Source organism: Chenopodium quinoa, unplaced genomic scaffold (genome assembly GCF_001683475.1).
Source record: "Chenopodium quinoa cultivar QQ74 unplaced genomic scaffold, ASM168347v1, whole genome shotgun sequence".
Lineage (NCBI taxonomy): Eukaryota > Viridiplantae > Streptophyta > Magnoliopsida > Caryophyllales > Amaranthaceae > Chenopodium > Chenopodium quinoa.
This window is the reverse complement of record NW_018743937.1, coordinates 1,003,075-1,025,198: the sequence shown is the minus strand read 5'-3', so window position 1 is coordinate 1,025,198 and position 22,124 is coordinate 1,003,075.

The window sequence follows — 22,124 nt, the reverse complement described above, 5'->3', positions numbered from 1 at the left end:
ACATGCCTATTTTGTTTATTTTCTTAACTTTTGAACTCATTATTTCTCAAACCATCTCATATTTACATATTTATAAGAGAATATGACTTGAAATCACATAAAAGAACCATATTTCTAATTTTATGGGTCCATATCCTCAAAATGAAGCCATTTCAAGCCAAAATGGCTTCTTATATACCTATTTTCTTTATTTCTTAACTTTTGAACTCATTATTTCTCAAACCATCTCATATTTACAAAGTTATAAGATATGATGACTTGAAATCACATAAAAGAAGCAAATTTCTATGTTTATGAGTCCATTTCCTCAAAATGAAGCCGTTTCAAGCCAAAATGACTTATTACATGTCTATTTTGTTTTTTTCTTAACTTTTGAACTCATTATTTCTCAAAAAATCTCATATTTACATATTTATACAAGATTATGAGTTGAAATCACATTAAAAAAAAATTCTGAATTTATGGGTCTATTTCCACAAAATGAAGCCATTTCAAGCCAAAATGGCTTCTTACATGCTTATTTTTTTTATTTCTTAACTTTTGAACTCATTATTCTCAAACCATCTCACATTTACCTATTTATTAGAGATTATGACTTGAAATCACATAAAAGAAGCAAATTTCTACGTTTATGGGTTCATATCCTCAAAATGAAACCATTTCAAGCCAAAACAGCTTCTTGCATGCCTATTTTGTTTATTTCTTAACTTTTGAACTCATTATTTCTCAAAAAAACTCATATTTTACATATTTATAAGAGAATATGACTTGAAATCACATAAAAGAAGCAATTTTCTACGTTTATGGGTTCATATCCTTAAAATGAAGACATTTCAAGCCAAAATGGCTTCTTACATGCCTATTTTGTTTATTTCTTAACTTTTGAACTCGTTATTTTTCAAACCATCTCATATTTACATATTTTTAAGAGATTATGACTTGAAATCACATAAAAGAAGCAAATTTCTAAGTTTATGGGTCCATATCCTCAAAATGAAGCTGTTTCAAGCCAAAATGGCTTCTTACATGCCTATTTTGTTGACTTCTTAACTTTTGAACTCGTTATTTCTCAAACCATCTCATATTTACATAGTTATAAGAGATTATGACTTGAAATCACATTAAAAAAAAAAATCTAAATTTATGGTTCTATTTCCACAAAATGAAGCCATTTCAAGCCAAAATGGCTTTTTACATGCCTATTTTGTTTATTTTCTTAACTTTTGAACTCATTATTTCTCAAACCATCTCATATTTACATATTTATAAGAGAATATGACTTGAAATCACATAAAAGAACCATATTTCTAATTTTATGGGTCCATATCCTCAAAATGAAGCCATTTTCAAGCCAAAATGGCTTCTTATATACCTATTTTCTTTATTTCTTAACTTTTGAACTCATTATTTCTCAAACCATCTCATATTTACAAAGTTATAAGATATGATGACTTGAAATCACATAAAAGAAGCAAATTTCTATGTTTATGAGTCCATTTCCTCAAAATGAAGCCGTTTCAAGCCAAAATGACTTATTACATGTCTATTTTGTTTTTTTCTTAACTTTTGAACTCATTATTTCTCAAAAAATCTCATATTTACATATTTATACAAGATTATGAGTTGAAATCACATAAAAGAAGCAATTTCTACGTTTATGGGTTCATATCCTCAAAATGAAACCATTTCAAGCCAAAACGGCTTCTTGCATGCCTATTTTGTTTATTTCTTAACTTTTGAACTCGTTATTTCTCAAACCATCTCATATTTACATAATTATAAGAGATTATGACTTGAAATCACATTAAAAAAAAAAATCTAAATTTATGGGTCTATTTCCACAAAATGAAGCCATTTCAAGCCAAAATGGCTTTTTACATGCCTATTTTGTTTATTTTCTTAACTTTTGAACTCATTATTTCTCAAACCATCTCATATTTACATATTTATAAGAGAATATGACTTGAAATCACATAAAAGAACCATATTTCTAATTTTATGGGTCCATATCCTCAAAATGAAGCCATTTCAAGCCAAAATGGCTTCTTATATACCTATTTTCTTTATTTCTTAACTTTTGAACTCATTATTTCTCAAACCATCTCATATTTACAAAGTTATAAGATATGATGACTTGAAATCACATAAAAGAAGCAAATTTCTATGTTTATGAGTCCATTTTCTCAAAATGAAGCCGTTTCAAGCCAAAATGACTTATTACATGTCTATTTTGTTTTTTTCTTAACTTTTGAACTCATTATTTTTCAAACCATCTCATATTTACATATTTATAAGAGATTATGACTTGAAATCACATAAAAGAAGCAAATTTCTAAGTTTATGGGTCCATATCCTCAAAATGAAGCTGTTTCAAGCCAAAATGGCTTCTTACATGCCTATTTTGTTGACTTCTTAACTTTTGAACTCGTTATTTCTCAAACCATCTCATATTTACATAATTATAAGAGATTATGACTTGAAATCACATTAAAAAAAAAAATCTAAATTTATGGGTCTATTTCCACAAAATGAAGCCATTTCAAGCCAAAATGGCTTTTTACATGCCTATTTTGTTTATTTTCTTAACTTTTGAACTCATTATTTCTCAAAACATCTCATATTTACATATTTATAAGAGAATATGACTTGAAATCACATAAAAGAACCATATTTCTAATTTTATGGGTCCATATCCTCAAAATGAAGCCATTTCAAGCCAAAATGGCTTCTTATATACCTATTTTCTTTATTTCTTAACTTTTGAACACATTATTTCTCAAACCATCTCATATTTACAAAGTTATAAGATATGATGACTTGAAATCACATAAAAGAAGCAAATTTCTATGTTTATGAGTCCATTTCCTCAAAATGAAGCCGTTTCAAGCCAAAATGACTTATTACATGTCTATTTTGTTTTTTTCTTAACTTTTGAACTCATTATTTCTCAAAAAATCTCATATTTACATATTTATACAAGATTATGAGTTGAAATCACATTAAAAAAAATTCTAAATTTATTGGTCTATTTCCACAAAATGAAGCCATTTCAAGCCAAAATGGCTTCTTACATGCTTATTTTTTTTATTTCTTAACTTTTGAACTCATTATTCTCAAACCATCTCACATTTACCTATTTATTAGAGATTATGACTTGAAATCACATAAAAGAAGCAAATTTCTACGTTTATGGGTTCATATCCTCAAAATGAAACCATTTCAAGCCAAAACAGCTTCTTGCATGCCTATTTTGTTTATTTCTTAACTTTTGAACTCATTATTTCTCAAAAAAACTCATATTTACTTATTTATAAGAGAATATGACTTGAAATCACATAAAAGAAGCAATTTTCTACGTTTATGGGTTCATATCCTTAAAATGAAGACATTTCAAGCCAAAATGGCTTCTTACATGCCTATTTTGTTTATTTCTTAACTTTTGAACTCATTATTTTTCAAACCATCTCATATTTACATATTTATAAGAGATTATGACTTGAAATCACATAAAAGAAGCAAATTTCTAAGTTTATGGGTCCATATCCTCAAAATGAAGCTGTTTTAAGCCAAAATGGCTTCTTACATGCCTATTTTGTTGACTTCTTAACTTTTGAACTCGTTATTTCTCAAACCATCTCATATTTACATATTTATAAGAGATTATGACTTGAAATCACATTAAAAAAAAAAATCTAAATTTATGGTTCTATTTCCACAAAATGAAGCCATTTCAAGCAAAATAGCTTTTTACATGCCTATTTTGTTTATTTTCTTAACTTTTGAACTCATTATTTCTCAAACCATCTCATATTTACATATTTATAAGAGAATATGACTTGAAATCACATAAAAGAACCATATTTCTAATTTTATGGGTCCATATCCTCAAAATGAAGCCATTTCAAGCCAAAATGGCTTCTTATATACCTATTTTCTTTATTTCTTAACTTTTGAACTCATTATTTCTCAAACCATCTCATATTTACAAAGTTATAAGATATGATGACTTGAAATCACATAAAAGAAGCAAATTTCTATGTTTATGAGTCCATTTTCTCAAAATGAAGCCGTTTCAAGCCAAAATGACTTATTACATGTCTATTTTGTTTTTTTCTTAACTTTTGAACTCATTATTTTTCAAACCATCTCATATTTACATATTTATAAGAGATTATTACTTGAAATCACATAAAAGAAGCAAATTTCTAAGTTTATGGGTCCATATCCTCAAAATGAAGCTGTTTCAAGCCAAAATGGCTTCTTACATGCCTATTTTGTTGACTTCTTAACTTTTGAACTCGTTATTTCTCAAACCATCTCATATTTACATAATTATAAGAGATTATGACTTGAAATCACATTAAAAAAAAAAATCTAAATTTATGGGTCTATTTCCACAAAATGAAGCCATTTCAAGCCAAAATGGCTTTTTACATGCCTATTTTGTTTATTTTCTTAACTTTTGAACTCATTATTTCTCAAACCATCTCATATTTACATATTTATAAGAGAATATGACTTGAAATCACATAAAAGAACCATATTTCTAATTTTATGGGTCCATATCCTCAAAATGAAGCCATTTCAAGCCAAAATGGCTTCTTATATACCTATTTTCTTTATTTCTTAACTTTTGAACTCATTATTTCTCAAAACATCTCATATTTACAAAGTTATAAGATATGATGACTTGAAATCACATAAAAGAAGCAAATTTCTATGTTTATGAGTCCATTTCCTCAAAATGAAGCCGTTTCAAGCCAAAATGACTTATTACATGTCTATTTTGTTTTTTTCTTAACTTTTGAACTCATTATTTCTCAAAAAATCTCATATTTACATATTTATACAAGATTATGAGTTGAAACCACATTAAAAAAAAAATTCTAAATTTATGGTCTATTTCCACAAAATGAAGCCATTTCAAGCCAAAATGGCTTCTTACATGCTTATTTTTTTTATTTCTTAACTTTTGAACTCATTATTCTCAAACCATCTCATATTTACATATTTATTAGAGATTATGACTTGAAATCACATAAAAGAAGCAAATTTCTACGTTTATGGGTTCATATCCTCAAAATGAAACCATTTCAAGCCAAAACAGCTTCTTGCATGCCTATTTTGTTTACTTCTTAACTTTAGAACTCATTATTTCTCAAACCATCTCATATTTACATATTAGAATATGACTTGAAATCACATAAAAGAAACAATTTTCCAATTTTTTGGGTCCATATCATCAAAATGAAGCCATTTCAAGCCAAAATGGCTTCTTACATGCCTATTTTGTTTATTTCTTAACTTTTGAACTCATTATTTTGAAAACCATCTCATATTTACATATTTATAAGAGATTATGACTTGAAATCACATAAAAGAAGCAAATTTCTAAGTTTATGGGTCCATATCCTCAAAATGAAGCTGTTTCAAGCCAAAATGGCTTCTTACATGCCTATTTTGTTGACTTCTTAACTTTTGAACTCGTTATTTCTCAAACCATCTCATATTTACATAATTATAAGAGATTATGACTTGAAATCACATTAAAAAAAAAAAATCTAAATTTATGGGTCTATTTCCACAAAATGAAGCCATTTCAAGCCAAAATGGCTTTTTACATGCCTATTTTGTTTATTTTCTTAACTTTTGAACTCATTATTTCTCAAACCATCTCATATTTACATATTTATAAGAGAATATGACTTGAAATCACATAAAAGAACCATATTTCTAATTTTATGGGTCCATATCCTCAAAATGAAGCCATTTCAAGCCAAAATGGCTTCTTATATACCTATTTTCTTTATTTCTTAACTTTTGAACTCATTATTTCTCAAAACATCTCATATTTACAAAGTTATAAGATATGATGACTTGAAATCACATAAAAGAAGCAAATTTCTATGTTTATGAGTCCATTTCCTCAAAATGAAGCCGTTTCAAGCCAAAATGACTTATTACATGTCTATTTTGTTTTTTTCTTAACTTTTGAACTCATTATTTCTCAAAAAATCTCATATTTACATATTTATACAAGATTATGAGTTGAAACCACATTAAAAAAAAAATTCTAAATTTATGGGTCTATTTCCACAAAATGAAGCCATTTCAAGCCAAAATGGCTTCTTACATGCTTATTTTTTTTATTTCTTAACTTTTGAACTCATTATTCTCAAACCATCTCATATTTACATATTTATTAGAGATTATGACTTGAAATCACATAAAAGAAGCAAATTTCTACGTTTATGGGTTCATATCCTCAAAATGAAACCATTTCAAGCCAAAACAGCTTCTTGCATGCCTATTTTGTTTACTTCTTAACTTTAGAACTCATTATTTCTCAAACCATCTCATATTTACATATTAGAATATGACTTGAAATCACATAAAAGAAACAATTTTCCAATTTTTTGGGTCCATATCATCAAAATGAAGCCATTTCAAGCCAAAATGGCTTCTTACATGCCTATTTTGTTTATTTCTTAACTTTTGAACTCATTATTTTGAAAACCATCTCATATTTACATATTTATAAGAGATTATGACTTGAAATCACATAAAAGAAGCAAATTTCTAAGTTTATGGGTCCATATCCTCAAAATGAAGCTGTTTCAAGCCAAAATGGCTTCTTACATGCCTATTTTGTTGACTTCTTAACTTTTGAACTCGTTATTTCTCAAACCATCTCATATTTACATAATTATAAGAGATTATGACTTGAAATCACATTAAAAAAAAAATCTAAATTTATGGGTCTATTTCCACAAAATGAAGCCATTTCAAGCCAAAATGGCTTTTTACATGCCTATTTTGTTTATTTTCTTAACTTTTGAACTCATTATTTCTCAAACCATCTCATATTTACATATTTATAAGAGAATATGACTTGAAATCACATAAAAGAACCATATTTCTAATTTTATGGGTCCATATCCTCAAAATGAAGCCATTTCAAGCCAAAATGGCTTCTTATATACCTATTTTCTTTATTTCTTAACTTTTGAACTCATTATTTCTCAAACCATCTCATATTTACAAAGTTATAAGATATGATGACTTGAAATCACATAAAAGAAGCAAATTTCTATGTTTATGAGTCCATTTCCTCAAAATGAAGCCGTTTCAAGCCAAAATGACTTATTACATGTCTATTTTGTTTTTTTCTTAACTTTTGAACTCATTATTTCTCAAAAAATCTCATATTTACATATTTATACAAGATTATGAGTTGAAATCACATAAAAGAAGCAATTTCTACGTTTATGGGTTCATATCCTCAAAATGAAACCATTTCAAGCCAAAACGGCTTCTTGCATGCCTATTTTGTTTATTTCTTAACTTTTGAACTCATTATTTCTCAAAAAAACTCATATTTACATATTTATAAGAGAATATGACTTGAAATCACATAAAAGAAGCAATTTTCTACGTTTATGGGTTCATATCCTTAAAATGAAGACATTTCAAGCCAAAATGGCTTCTTACATGCCTATTTTGTTTATTTCTTAACTTTTGAACTCGTTATTTTTCAAACCATCTCATATTTACATATTTATAAGAGATTATGACTTGAAATCACATAAAAGAAGCAAATTTCTAAGTTTATGGGTCCATATCCTCAAAATGAAGCTGTTTCAAGCTAAAATGGCTTCTTACATGCCTATTTTGTTGACTTCTTAACTTTTGAACTCGTTATTTCTCAAACCATCTCATATTTACATAATTATAAGAGATTATGACTTGAAATCACATTAAAAAAAAAAATCTAAATTTATGGTTCTATTTCCACAAAATGAAGCCATTTCAAGCCAAAATGGCTTTTTACATGCCTATTTTGTTTATTTTCTTAACTTTTGAACTCATTATTTCTCAAACCATCTCATATTTACATATTTATAAGAGAATATGACTTGAAATCACATAAAAGAACCATATTTCTAATTTTATGGGTCCATATCCTCAAAATGAAGCCATTTCAAGCCAAAATGGCTTCTTATATACCTATTTTCTTTATTTCTTAACTTTTGAACTCATAATTTCTCAAACCATCTCATATTTACAAAGTTATAAGATATGATGACTTGAAATCACATAAAAGAAGCAAATTTCTATGTTTATGAGTCCATTTCCTCAAAATGAAGCCGTTTCAAGCCAAAATGACTTATTACATGTCTATTTTGTTTTTTTCTTAACTTTTGAACTCATTATTTCTCAAAAAATCTCATATTTACATATTTATACAAGATTATGAGTTGAAATCACATTAAAAAAAAATTCTAAATTTATGGGTCTATTTCCACAAAATGAAGCCATTTCAAGCCAAAATGGCTTCTTACATGCTTATTTTTTTTATTTCTTAACTTTTGAACTCATTATTCTCAAACCATCTCACATTTACCTATTTATTAGAGATTATGACTTGAAATCACATAAAAGAAGCAAATTTCTACGTTTATGGGTTCATATCCTCAAAATGAAACCATTTCAAGCCAAAACAGCTTCTTGCATGCCTATTTTGTTTATTTCTTAACTTTTGAACTCATTATTTCTCAAAAAAACTCATATTTACATATTTATAAGAGAATATGACTTGAAATCACATAAAAGAAGCAATTTTCTACGTTTATGGGTTCATATCCTTAAAATGAAGACATTTCAAGCCAAAATGGCTTCTTACATGCCTATTTTGTTTATTTCTTAACTTTTGAACTCATTATTTTTCAAACCATCTCATATTTACATATTTATAAGAGATTATGACTTGAAATCACATAAAAGAAGCAAATTTCTAAGTTTATGGGTCCATATCCTCAAAATGAAGCTGTTTTAAGCCAAAATGGCTTCTTACATGCCTATTTTGTTGACTTCTTAACTTTTGAACTCGTTATTTCTCAAACCATCTCATATTTACATATTTATAAGAGATTATGACTTGAAATCACATTAAAAAAAATAATCTAAATTTATGGTTCTATTTCCACAAAATGAAGCCATTTCAAGCAAAATAGCTTTTTACATGCCTATTTTGTTTATTTTCTTAACTTTTGAACTCATTATTTCTCAAACCATCTCATATTTACATATTTATAAGAGAATATGACTTGAAATCACATAAAAGAACCATATTTCTAATTTTATGGGTCCATATCCTCAAAATGAAGCCATTTCAAGCCAAAATGGCTTCTTATATACCTATTTTCTTTATTTCTTAACTTTTGAACTCATTATTTCTCAAACCATCTCATATTTACAAAGTTATAAGATATGATGACTTGAAATCACATAAAAGAAGCAAATTTCTATGTTTATGAGTCCATTTCCTCAAAATGAAGCCGTTTCAAGCCAAAATGACTTATTACATGTCTATTTTGTTTTTTTCTTAACTTTTGAACTCATTATTTCTCAAAAAATCTCATATTTACATATTTATACAAGATTATGAGTTGAAATCACATTAAAAAAAAATTCTAAATTTATGGGTCTATTTCCACAAAATGAAGCCATTTCAAGCCAAAATGGCTTCTTACATGCTTATTTTTTTTATTTCTTAACTTTTGAACTCATTATTCTCAAACCATCTCACATTTACCTATTTATTAGAGATTATGACTTGAAATCACATAAAAGAAGCAAATTTCTACGTTTATGGGTTCATATCCTCAAAATGAAACCATTTCAAGCCAAAACAGCTTCTTGCATGCCTATTTTGTTTATTTCTTAACTTTTGAACTCATTATTTCTCAAAAAAACTCATATTTACATATTTATAAGAGAATATGACTTGAAATCACATAAAAGAAGCAATTTTCTACGTTTATGGGTTCATATCCTTAAAATGAAGACATTTCAAGCCAAAATGGCTTCTTACATGCCTATTTTGTTTATTTCTTAACTTTTGAACTCATTATTTTTCAAACCATCTCATATTTACATATTTATAAGAGATTATGACTTGAAATCACATAAAAGAAGCAAATTTCTAAGTTTATGGGTCCATATCCTCAAAATGAAGCTGTTTTAAGCCAAAATGGCTTCTTACATGCCTATTTTGTTGACTTCTTAACTTTTGAACTCGTTATTTCTCAAACCATCTCATATTTACATAATTATAAGAGATTATGACTTGAAATCACATTAAAAAAAAAAATCTAAATTTATGGTTCTATTTCCACAAAATGAAGCCATTTCAAGCCAAAATGGCTTTTTACATGCCTATTTTGTTTATTTTCTTAACTTTTGAACTCATTATTTCTCAAACCATCTCATATTTACATATTTATAAGAGAATATGACTTGAAATCACATAAAAGAACCATATTTCTAATTTTATGGGTCCATATCCTCAAAATGAAGCCATTTCAAGCCAAAATGGCTTCTTATATACCTATTTTCTTTATTTCTTAACTTTTGAACTCATTATTTCTCAAACCATCTCATATTTACAAAGTTATAAGATATGATGACTTGAAATCACATAAAAGAAGCAAATTTCTATGTTTATGAGTCCATTTCCTCAAAATGAAGCCGTTTCAAGCCAAAATGACTTATTACATGTCTATTTTGTTTTTTTCTTAACTTTTGAACTCATTATTTCTCAAAAAATCTCATATTTACATATTTATACAAGATTATGAGTTGAAATCACATTAAAAAAAAATTCTGAATTTATGGGTCTATTTCCACAAAATGAAGCCATTTCAAGCCAAAATGGCTTCTTACATGCTTATTTTTTTTATTTCTTAACTTTTGAACTCATTATTCTCAAACCATCTCACATTTACCTATTTATTAGAGATTATGACTTGAAATCACATAAAAGAAGCAAATTTCTACGTTTATGGGTTCATATCCTCAAAATGAAACCATTTCAAGCCAAAACAGCTTCTTGCATGCCTATTTTGTTTATTTCTTAACTTTTGAACTCATTATTTCTCAAAAAAACTCATATTTACATATTTATAAGAGAATATGACTTGAAATCACATAAAAGAAGCAATTTTCTACGTTTATGGGTTCATATCCTTAAAATGAAGACATTTCAAGCCAAAATGGCTTCTTACATGCCTATTTTGTTTATTTCTTAACTTTTGAACTCGTTATTTTTCAAACCATCTCATATTTACATATTTTTAAGAGATTATGACTTGAAATCACATAAAAGAAGCAAATTTCTAAGTTTATGGGTCCATATCCTCAAAATGAAGCTGTTTCAAGCCAAAATGGCTTCTTACATGCCTATTTTGTTGACTTCTTAACTTTTGAACTCGTTATTTCTCAAACCATCTCATATTTACATAGTTATAAGAGATTATGACTTGAAATCACATTAAAAAAAAAAATCTAAATTTATGGTTCTATTTCCACAAAATGAAGCCATTTCAAGCCAAAATGGCTTTTTACATGCCTATTTTGTTTATTTTCTTAACTTTTGAACTCATTATTTCTCAAACCATCTCATATTTACATATTTATAAGAGAATATGACTTGAAATCACATAAAAGAACCATATTTCTAATTTTATGGGTCCATATCCTCAAAATGAAGCCATTTCAAGCCAAAATGGCTTCTTATATACCTATTTTCTTTATTTCTTAACTTTTGAACTCATTATTTCTCAAACCATCTCATATTTACAAAGTTATAAGATATGATGACTTGAAATCACATAAAAGAAGCAAATTTCTATGTTTATGAGTCCATTTCCTCAAAATGAAGCCGTTTCAAGCCAAAATGACTTATTACATGTCTATTTTGTTTTTTTCTTAACTTTTGAACTCATTATTTCTCAAAAAATCTCATATTTACATATTTATACAAGATTATGAGTTGAAATCACATAAAAGAAGCAATTTCTACGTTTATGGGTTCATATCCTCAAAATGAAACCATTTCAAGCCAAAACGGCTTCTTGCATGCCTATTTTGTTTATTTCTTAACTTTTGAACTCGTTATTTCTCAAACCATCTCATATTTACATAATTATAAGAGATTATGACTTGAAATCACATTAAAAAAAAAAATCTAAATTTATGGGTCTATTTCCACAAAATGAAGCCATTTCAAGCCAAAATGGCTTTTTACATGCCTATTTTGTTTATTTTCTTAACTTTTGAACTCATTATTTCTCAAACCATCTCATATTTACATATTTATAAGAGAATATGACTTGAAATCACATAAAAGAACCATATTTCTAATTTTATGGGTCCATATCCTCAAAATGAAGCCATTTCAAGCCAAAATGGCTTCTTATATACCTATTTTCTTTATTTCTTAACTTTTGAACTCATTATTTCTCAAACCATCTCATATTTACAAAGTTATAAGATATGATGACTTGAAATCACATAAAAGAAGCAAATTTCTATGTTTATGAGTCCATTTTCTCAAAATGAAGCCGTTTCAAGCCAAAATGACTTATTACATGTCTATTTTGTTTTTTTCTTAACTTTTGAACTCATTATTTTTCAAACCATCTCATATTTACATATTTATAAGAGATTATGACTTGAAATCACATAAAAGAAGCAAATTTCTAAGTTTATGGGTCCATATCCTCAAAATGAAGCTGTTTCAAGCCAAAATGGCTTCTTACATGCCTATTTTGTTGACTTCTTAACTTTTGAACTCGTTATTTCTCAAACCATCTCATATTTACATAATTATAAGAGATTATGACTTGAAATCACATTAAAAAAAAAAATCTAAATTTATGGGTCTATTTCCACAAAATGAAGCCATTTCAAGCCAAAATGGCTTTTTACATGCCTATTTTGTTTATTTTCTTAACTTTTGAACTCATTATTTCTCAAAACATCTCATATTTACATATTTATAAGAGAATATGACTTGAAATCACATAAAAGAACCATATTTCTAATTTTATGGGTCCATATCCTCAAAATGAAGCCATTTCAAGCCAAAATGGCTTCTTATATACCTATTTTCTTTATTTCTTAACTTTTGAACACATTATTTCTCAAACCATCTCATATTTACAAAGTTATAAGATATGATGACTTGAAATCACATAAAAGAAGCAAATTTCTATGTTTATGAGTCCATTTCCTCAAAATGAAGCCGTTTCAAGCCAAAATGACTTATTACATGTCTATTTTGTTTTTTTCTTAACTTTTGAACTCATTATTTCTCAAAAAATCTCATATTTACATATTTATACAAGATTATGAGTTGAAATCACATTAAAAAAAATTCTAAATTTATGGGTCTATTTCCACAAAATGAAGCCATTTCAAGCCAAAATGGCTTCTTACATGCTTATTTTTTTTATTTCTTAACTTTTGAACTCATTATTCTCAAACCATCTCACATTTACCTATTTATTAGAGATTATGACTTGAAATCACATAAAAGAAGCAAATTTCTACGTTTATGGGTTCATATCCTCAAAATGAAACCATTTCAAGCCAAAACAGCTTCTTGCATGCCTATTTTGTTTATTTCTTAACTTTTGAACTCATTATTTCTCAAAAAAACTCATATTTACTTATTTATAAGAGAATATGACTTGAAATCACATAAAAGAAGCAATTTTCTACGTTTATGGGTTCATATCCTTAAAATGAAGACATTTCAAGCCAAAATGGCTTCTTACATGCCTATTTTGTTTATTTCTTAACTTTTGAACTCATTATTTTTCAAACCATCTCATATTTACATATTTATAAGAGATTATGACTTGAAATCACATAAAAGAAGCAAATTTCTAAGTTTATGGGTCCATATCCTCAAAATGAAGCTGTTTTAAGCCAAAATGGCTTCTTACATGCCTATTTTGTTGACTTCTTAACTTTTGAACTCGTTATTTCTCAAACCATCTCATATTTACATATTTATAAGAGATTATGACTTGAAATCACATTAAAAAAAAAAATCTAAATTTATGGTTCTATTTCCACAAAATGAAGCCATTTCAAGCAAAATAGCTTTTTACATGCCTATTTTGTTTATTTTCTTAACTTTTGAACTCATTATTTCTCAAACCATCTCATATTTACATATTTATAAGAGAATATGACTTGAAATCACATAAAAGAACCATATTTCTAATTTTATGGGTCCATATCCTCAAAATGAAGCCATTTCAAGCCAAAATGGCTTCTTATATACCTATTTTCTTTATTTCTTAACTTTTGAACTCATTATTTCTCAAACCATCTCATATTTACAAAGTTATAAGATATGATGACTTGAAATCACATAAAAGAAGCAAATTTCTATGTTTATGAGTCCATTTTCTCAAAATGAAGCCGTTTCAAGCCAAAATGACTTATTACATGTCTATTTTGTTTTTTTCTTAACTTTTGAACTCATTATTTTTCAAACCATCTCATATTTACATATATATAAGAGATTATGACTTGAAATCACATAAAAGAAGCAAATTTCTAAGTTTATGGGTCCATATCCTCAAAATGAAGCTGTTTCAAGCCAAAATGGCTTCTTACATGCCTATTTTGTTGACTTCTTAACTTTTGAACTCGTTATTTCTCAAACCATCTCATATTTACATAATTATAAGAGATTATGACTTGAAATCACATTAAAAAAAAAATCTAAATTTATGGGTCTATTTCCACAAAATGAAGCCATTTCAAGCCAAAATGGCTTTTTACATGCCTATTTTGTTTATTTTCTTAACTTTTGAACTCATTATTTCTCAAACCATCTCATATTTACATATTTATAAGAGAATATGACTTGAAATCACATAAAAGAACCATATTTCTAATTTTATGGGTCCATATCCTCAAAATGAAGCCATTTCAAGCCAAAATGGCTTCTTATATACCTATTTTCTTTATTTCTTAACTTTTGAACTCATTATTTCTCAAAACATCTCATATTTACAAAGTTATAAGATATGATGACTTGAAATCACATAAAAGAAGCAAATTTCTATGTTTATGAGTCCATTTCCTCAAAATGAAGCCGTTTCAAGCCAAAATGACTTATTACATGTCTATTTTGTTTTTTTCTTAACTTTTGAACTCATTATTTCTCAAAAAATCTCATATTTACATATTTATAAGAGATTATGACTTGAAATCACATTAAAAAAAAAATCTAAATTTATGGTTCTATTTCCACAAAATGAAGCCATTTCAAGCCAAAATAGCATTTTACATGCCTATTTTGTTTATTTTCTTAACTTTTGAACTCATTATTTCTCAAACCATCTCATATTTACATATTTATAAGAGAATATGACTTGAAATCACATAAAAGAACCATATTTCTAATTTTATGGGTCCATATCCTCAAAATGAAGCCATTTCAAGCCAAAATGGCTTCTTATATACCTATTTTCTTTATTTCTTAACTTTTGAACTCATTATTTCTCAAACCATCTCATATTTACAAAGTTATAAGATATGATGACTTTAAATCACATAAAAGAAGCAAATTTCTATGTTTATGAGTCCATTTTCTCAAAATGAAGCCGTTTCAAGCCAAAATGACTTATTACATGTCTATTTTGTTTTTTTCTTAACTTTTGAACTCATTATTTTTCAAACCATCTCATATTTACATATTTATAAGAGATTATGACTTGAAATCACATAAAAGAAGCAAATTTCTAAGTTTATGGGTCCATATCCTCAAAATGAAGCTGTTTTAAGCCAAAATGGCTTCTTACATGCCTATTTTGTTGACTTCTTAACTTTTGAACTCGTTATTTCTCAAACCATCTCATATTTACATATTTATAAGAGATTATGACTTGAAATCACATTAAAAAAAAAAATCTAAATTTATGGTTCTATTTCCACAAAATGAAGCCATTTCAAGCAAAATAGCTTTTTACATGCCTATTTTGTTTATTTTCTTAACTTTTGAACTCATTATTTCTCAAACCATCTCATATTTACATATTTATAAGAGAATATGACTTGAAATCACATAAAAGAACCATATTTCTAATTTTATGGGTCCATATCCTCAAAATGAAGCCATTTCAAGCCAAAATGGCTTCTTATATACCTATTTTCTTTATTTCTTAACTTTTGAACTCATTATTTCTCAAACCATCTCATATTTACAAAGTTATAAGATATGATGACTTGAAATCACATAAAAGAAGCAAATTTCTATGTTTATGAGTCCATTTTCTCAAAATGAAGCCGTTTCAAGCCAAAATGACTTATTACATGTCTATTTTGTTTTTTTCTTAACTTTTGAACTCATTATTTTTCAAACCATCTCATATTTACATATTTATAAGAGATTATGACTTGAAATCACATAAAAGAAGCAAATTTCTAAGTTTATGGGTCCATATCCTCAAAATGAAGCTGTTTCAAGCCAAAATGGCTTCTTACATGCCTATTTTGTTGACTTCTTAACTTTTGAACTCGTTATTTCTCAAACCATCTCATATTTACATAATTATAAGAGATTATGACTTGAAATCACATTAAAAAAAAAATCTAAATTTATGGGTCTATTTCCACAAAATGAAGCCATTTCAAGCCAAAATGGCTTTTTACATGCCTATTTTGTTTATTTTCTTAACTTTTGAACTCATTATTTCTCAAACCATCTCATATTTACATATTTATAAGAGAATATGACTTGAAATCACATAAAAGAACCATATTTCTAATTTTATGGGTCCATATCCTCAAAATGAAGCCATTTCAAGCCAAAATGGCTTCTTATATACCTATTTTCTTTATTTCTTAACTTTTGAACTCATTATTTCTCAAACCATCTCATATTTACAAAGTTATAAGATATGATGACTTGAAATCACATAAAAGAAGCAAATTTCTATGTTTATGAGTCCATTTCCTCAAAATGAAGCCGTTTCAAGCCAAAATGACTTATTACATGTCTATTTTGTTTTTTTCTTAACTTTTGAACTCATTATTTCTCAAAAAATCTCATATTTACATATTTATACAAGATTATGAGTTGAAACCACATTAAAAAAAAAATTCTAAATTTATGGGTCTATTTCCACAAAATGAAGCCATTTCAAGCCAAAATGGCTTCTTACATGCTTATTTTTTTTATTTCTTAACTTTTGAACTCATTATTCTCAAACCATCTCATATTTACATATTTATTAGAGATTATGACTTGAAATCACATAAAAGAAGCAAATTTCTACGTTTATGGGTTCATATCCTTAAAATGAAGACATTTCAAGCCAAAATGGCTTCTTACATGCCTATTTTGTTTATTTCTTAACTTTTGAACTCGTTATTTTTCAAACCATCTCATATTTACATATTAGAATATGACTTGAAATCACATAAAAGAAACAATTTTCTAATTTTTTGGGTCCATATCATCAAAATGAAGCCATTTCAAGCCAAAATGGCTTCTTACATGCCTATTTTGTTTATTTCTTAACTTTTGAACTCATTATTTTTCAAACCATCTCATATTTAAATATTTATAAGAGATTATGACTTGAAATCACATAAAAGAAGCAAATTTCAAAGTTTATGGGTCCATATCCTAAAAATGAAGCTGTTTCAAGCCAAAATGGCTTCTTACATGCCTATTTTGTTGACTTCTTAACTTTTGAACTCATTATTTCTCAAACCATCTCATATTTACATAATTATAAGAGATTATTACTTGAAATCACATTAAAAAAAAAATCTAAATTTATGGGCCTATTTCCACAAAATGAAGCCATTTCAAGCCAAAATGGCTTCTTACATGCCTATTTTGTTTATTTCTTAACTATTGAACTCATTATTTCTCAAATAATCTCATATTTACATATTTATCAAAGATTATGACTTGAAATCACATAAAAGAACCATATTTCTAATTTTATGGGTCCATATCCTCAAAATGAAGCCATTTCAAGCAAAAATAGCTTCTTACGAGCCTATTTTGTTTATTTCTTAACTTTTGAACTTATTCTTTATCAAACAATCTCATATTTACATAGTTATAAGAGATTATAACTTGAAATCACATAAAAGAAGCATATTTCTAAGTTTATGGGTTTATATCCTCAAAATGAAGCCATTTCAAGCCAAATTGGCTTCTTATATACCTATTTTCTTTATTTCTTAACTTTTGAACTCATTATTTCTCAAACTATCTCATATTTACACATTTATAAGAGATTATGACTTGAAATCACATAAAAAAAGCAAATTTCTAAGTTTATGGGTCCATATTCTCAAAATGAAGCCGTTTCAAGTCAAAATGGCTTCTTATATACCTATTTTCTTTATTTCTTAACTTTTGAACTCATTATTTCTCAAACCATCTCATATTTACATAGTTATAAGAGATTATGACTTTAAATCACTTTAAAAAAGCAAATTTCTAAGTTTATGGGTCCATATCCTCAAAATGAAGCCGTTTCAAGCCAAAATGGCTTCTTATATACCTATTTTCTTTATTTCTTAACTTTTGAACTCAATATTTCTCAAACCATCTCATATTTACACAGTTATAAGAGATTATGACTTGAAATCACATAAAAAAAGCAAATTTCTACGTTTATGGGTTCATATCCTCAAAATGAAACCATTTCAAGCCAAAACGGCTTCTTGCATGCCTATTTTGTTTATTTCTTAACTTTTGAGCTTATTCTTTCTCAAACCATCTCATATTTACATAGTTATAAGAGATTATAACTTGAAATCACATAAAAGAAGCAATTTTCTAATTTTTTGGGTCCATATCCTCAAAATAAAGCCATTTAAAGCCAAAATGGCTTCTTACATGCCTATTTTGTTTATTTCTTAACTTTTGAACTCATTATTTTTCAAACAATCTCATATTTACATATTTATAAGATATTATGACTTGAAATCACATAAAAGAAGCAATTTTCTAAGTTTATGGGTCCATATCCTCAAAATGAAGCCGTTTCAAGCCAAAATGGCATCTTACATGCTTATTTTGTTGACTTCTTAACTTTTGAACTCATTATTTTTCTAACCATGTCATATTTATATAATTATAAGAGATTATGATTTGAAATCACATTAAAAAAAAAATTCTAAATTTATGGGTATATTTCCACAAAATGAAGCCATATCAAGTCAAAATGGCTTCTTACATGCTTATTTTTTTTATTTCTTAACTTTTGAACTCATTATTTATCAAACCATCTCATATTTACATATTTATTAGAGATTATGACTTGAAATCACATAAAAGAAGCAAATTTCTACGTTTATGGGTTCATATCCTCAAAATGAAACCATTTCAAGCCAAAACAGCTTCTTGCATGCCTATTTTGTTTATTTCTTAACTTTTGAACTCATTATTTCTCAAAACATCTCATATTTACATATTTATAAGAGAATATGACTTGAAATCACATAAAAGAAACAATTTTCTAAGTTTTTGGGTCCATATCATCAAAATGAAGCCATTTCAAGCCAAAATGGCTTCTTACATGCCTATTTTGTTTATTTCTTAACTTTTGAACTCATTATTTTTCAAACCATCTCATATTTACATATTTATAAGAGATTATGACTTGAAATCACATAAAAGAAGCAAATTTCTAAGTTTATGGGTCCATATCCTAAAATTGAAGCTGTTTCAAGCCAAAATGGCTTCTTACATGCCTATTTTGTTGACTTCTTAACTTTTGAACTCATTATTTCTCAAACCATCTCATATTTACATAATTATAAGAGATTATGACTTGAAATCACATTAAAAAAAAAATCTAAATTTATGGGCCTATTTCCACATAATGAAGTCATTTCAAGCCAAAATGGCTTCTTACATGCCTATTTTGTTTATTTCTTAACTTTTGAACTCATTATTTCTCAAAACATCTCATATTTACATATTTATCAAAGATTATGACTTTAAATCACATAAAAGAACCATATTTCTAATTTTATGAGTCCATATCTTCAAAATGAAGCCATTTCAAGCAAAAATAGCTTCTTACGAGCCTATTTTGTTTATTTCTTAACTTTTGAACTTCTCAAACCATCTCATATTTACATAGTTATAAGAGATTATAACTTGAAATCACATAAAAGAAGCATAATTCTAAGTTTATGGGTTTATATCCTCAAAATGAAGCCATTTCAAGCCAAAATGGCTTCTTATATACCTATTTTCTTTATTTCTTAACTTTTGAACTCATTATTTCTCAAACCATCTCATATTTACACATTTATAAGAGATTATGACTTGAAATCACATAAAAAAAGCAAATTTCTAAGTTTATGGGTCCATATCCTCAAAATGAAGCCGTTTCAAGTCAAAATGGCTTCTTATATACCTATTTTCTTTATTTCTTAACTTTTGAACTCATTATATCTCAAACCATCTCATATTTACATATTTATAAGAGATTATGACTTGAAATCAAATTAAAAAAAAAAATCTAAATTTATGGGCCTATTTCCACAAAATGAAGCCATTTCAAGCCAAAATGGCTTCTTATATGCCTATTTTGTTTATCTTAACTTTTGAACTCATTATTTCTCAAACCATCTCATATTTACAAATTTATCTAAGATTATGACTTGAAATCACATAAAAGAACCATATTTCTAATTTTATGGGTCCATAGCCTCAAAATGAAGCCATTTCAAGCAAAAATAGCTTCTTACGAGCCTATTTTGTTTATTTCTTAACTTTTGAACTTCTCAAACCATCTCATATTTACACAGTTATAAGAGATTATGACTTGAAATCACTTAAAAAAAGCAAATTTCTAAGTTTATGGGTCCATATCCTCAAAATGAAGCCGTTTCAAGCCAAAATGGCTTCTTATATACCTATTTTCTTTATTTCTTAACTTTTGAACTCATTATTTCTCAAACCATCTCATATTTATACAGTTATAAGAGATTATGACTTGAAATCACATAAAAAAAAGCAAATTTCTACGTTTATGGGTTCATATCCTTAAAATGAAGACATTTCAAGCCAAAATGGCTTCTTACATGCCTATTTTGTTTATTTCTTAACTTTTGAACTCATTATTTCTCAAACCATCTCATATTTACATATTCATAAGAGATTATGACTTGAAATCACATAAAAGAAGCAAATATCTAAGTTTGTTGGTCCATATCCTCAAAATGAAGCCATTTCAAGCCAAAATGGCTTCTTACAAGCCTATTTTTTATATTTCTTAACTTTTGAACTCATTATTTCTCAAACCATCTCATATTTACATAGTTATAAGAGATTATGAATTGAAATCACGTAAAAGAAGCAAATTTCTACGTTTATGGGTTCATATCCTCAAAATGAAGTCATTTCAAGCCAAAATGGCTTCTTAGATGCCTATTTTTTTTTATTTCTTCACTTTTGAACTCATTATTTCTCAAACCATCTCATATTTACATATTTATAAGAAATTATGACTTGAAATCACATAAAAGAAACAATTTTCTAAGTTTATTTGTCCATATCCTCAAAATGAAGCCATTTCAAGCCAAAATGGCATCGTACATGCCTATTTTGTTTATTTCTTAACTTTTGAACCCATTATTTCTCAAACCATCTCATATTTACATATTTATAAGAGATTATGACTTGAAATAACATAAAAGAAGCATATTTCTAAGTTTATGGGTCCATATCCTAAAAATGAAGCCATTTCAAGCCAAAATGGTTTCTTACATGCCTATTTTGTTTATTTCATAACTTTTGAACTCATTATTTCTTAAACCATCTCATATTTACATTTTTATATGAGATTATGACTTGAAATCACATAAAAGAATCATATTTCTAATTTTATGGGTCCATATCCTCAAAATGAAGCCATTTCAAGCAAAAAATAGCTTCTTACATGCCTATTTTATTTATTACTTAACTTTTGAACTCATTCTTTCTCAAACCATCTCATATTTACATAGTTATAAGAGATAATGACTTTAAATCACATAAAATAAGCATATTTCTAAGTTTATGGGTTTATATCCTCAAAATGAAGCCATTTCAAGCCAAAATGGCTTCTTACATGCCTATTTGGTTTATTTCTTAACTTTTGAACTCATTATTTCTCAAACCATATCATATTTACGTATTTATAAGATATTATGACTTGATATCACATAAAAGAAGTATATTTCTAAGTTTATGGGTCCATATCCTCAAAATGAAGCCATTACAAACCAAAATGGCT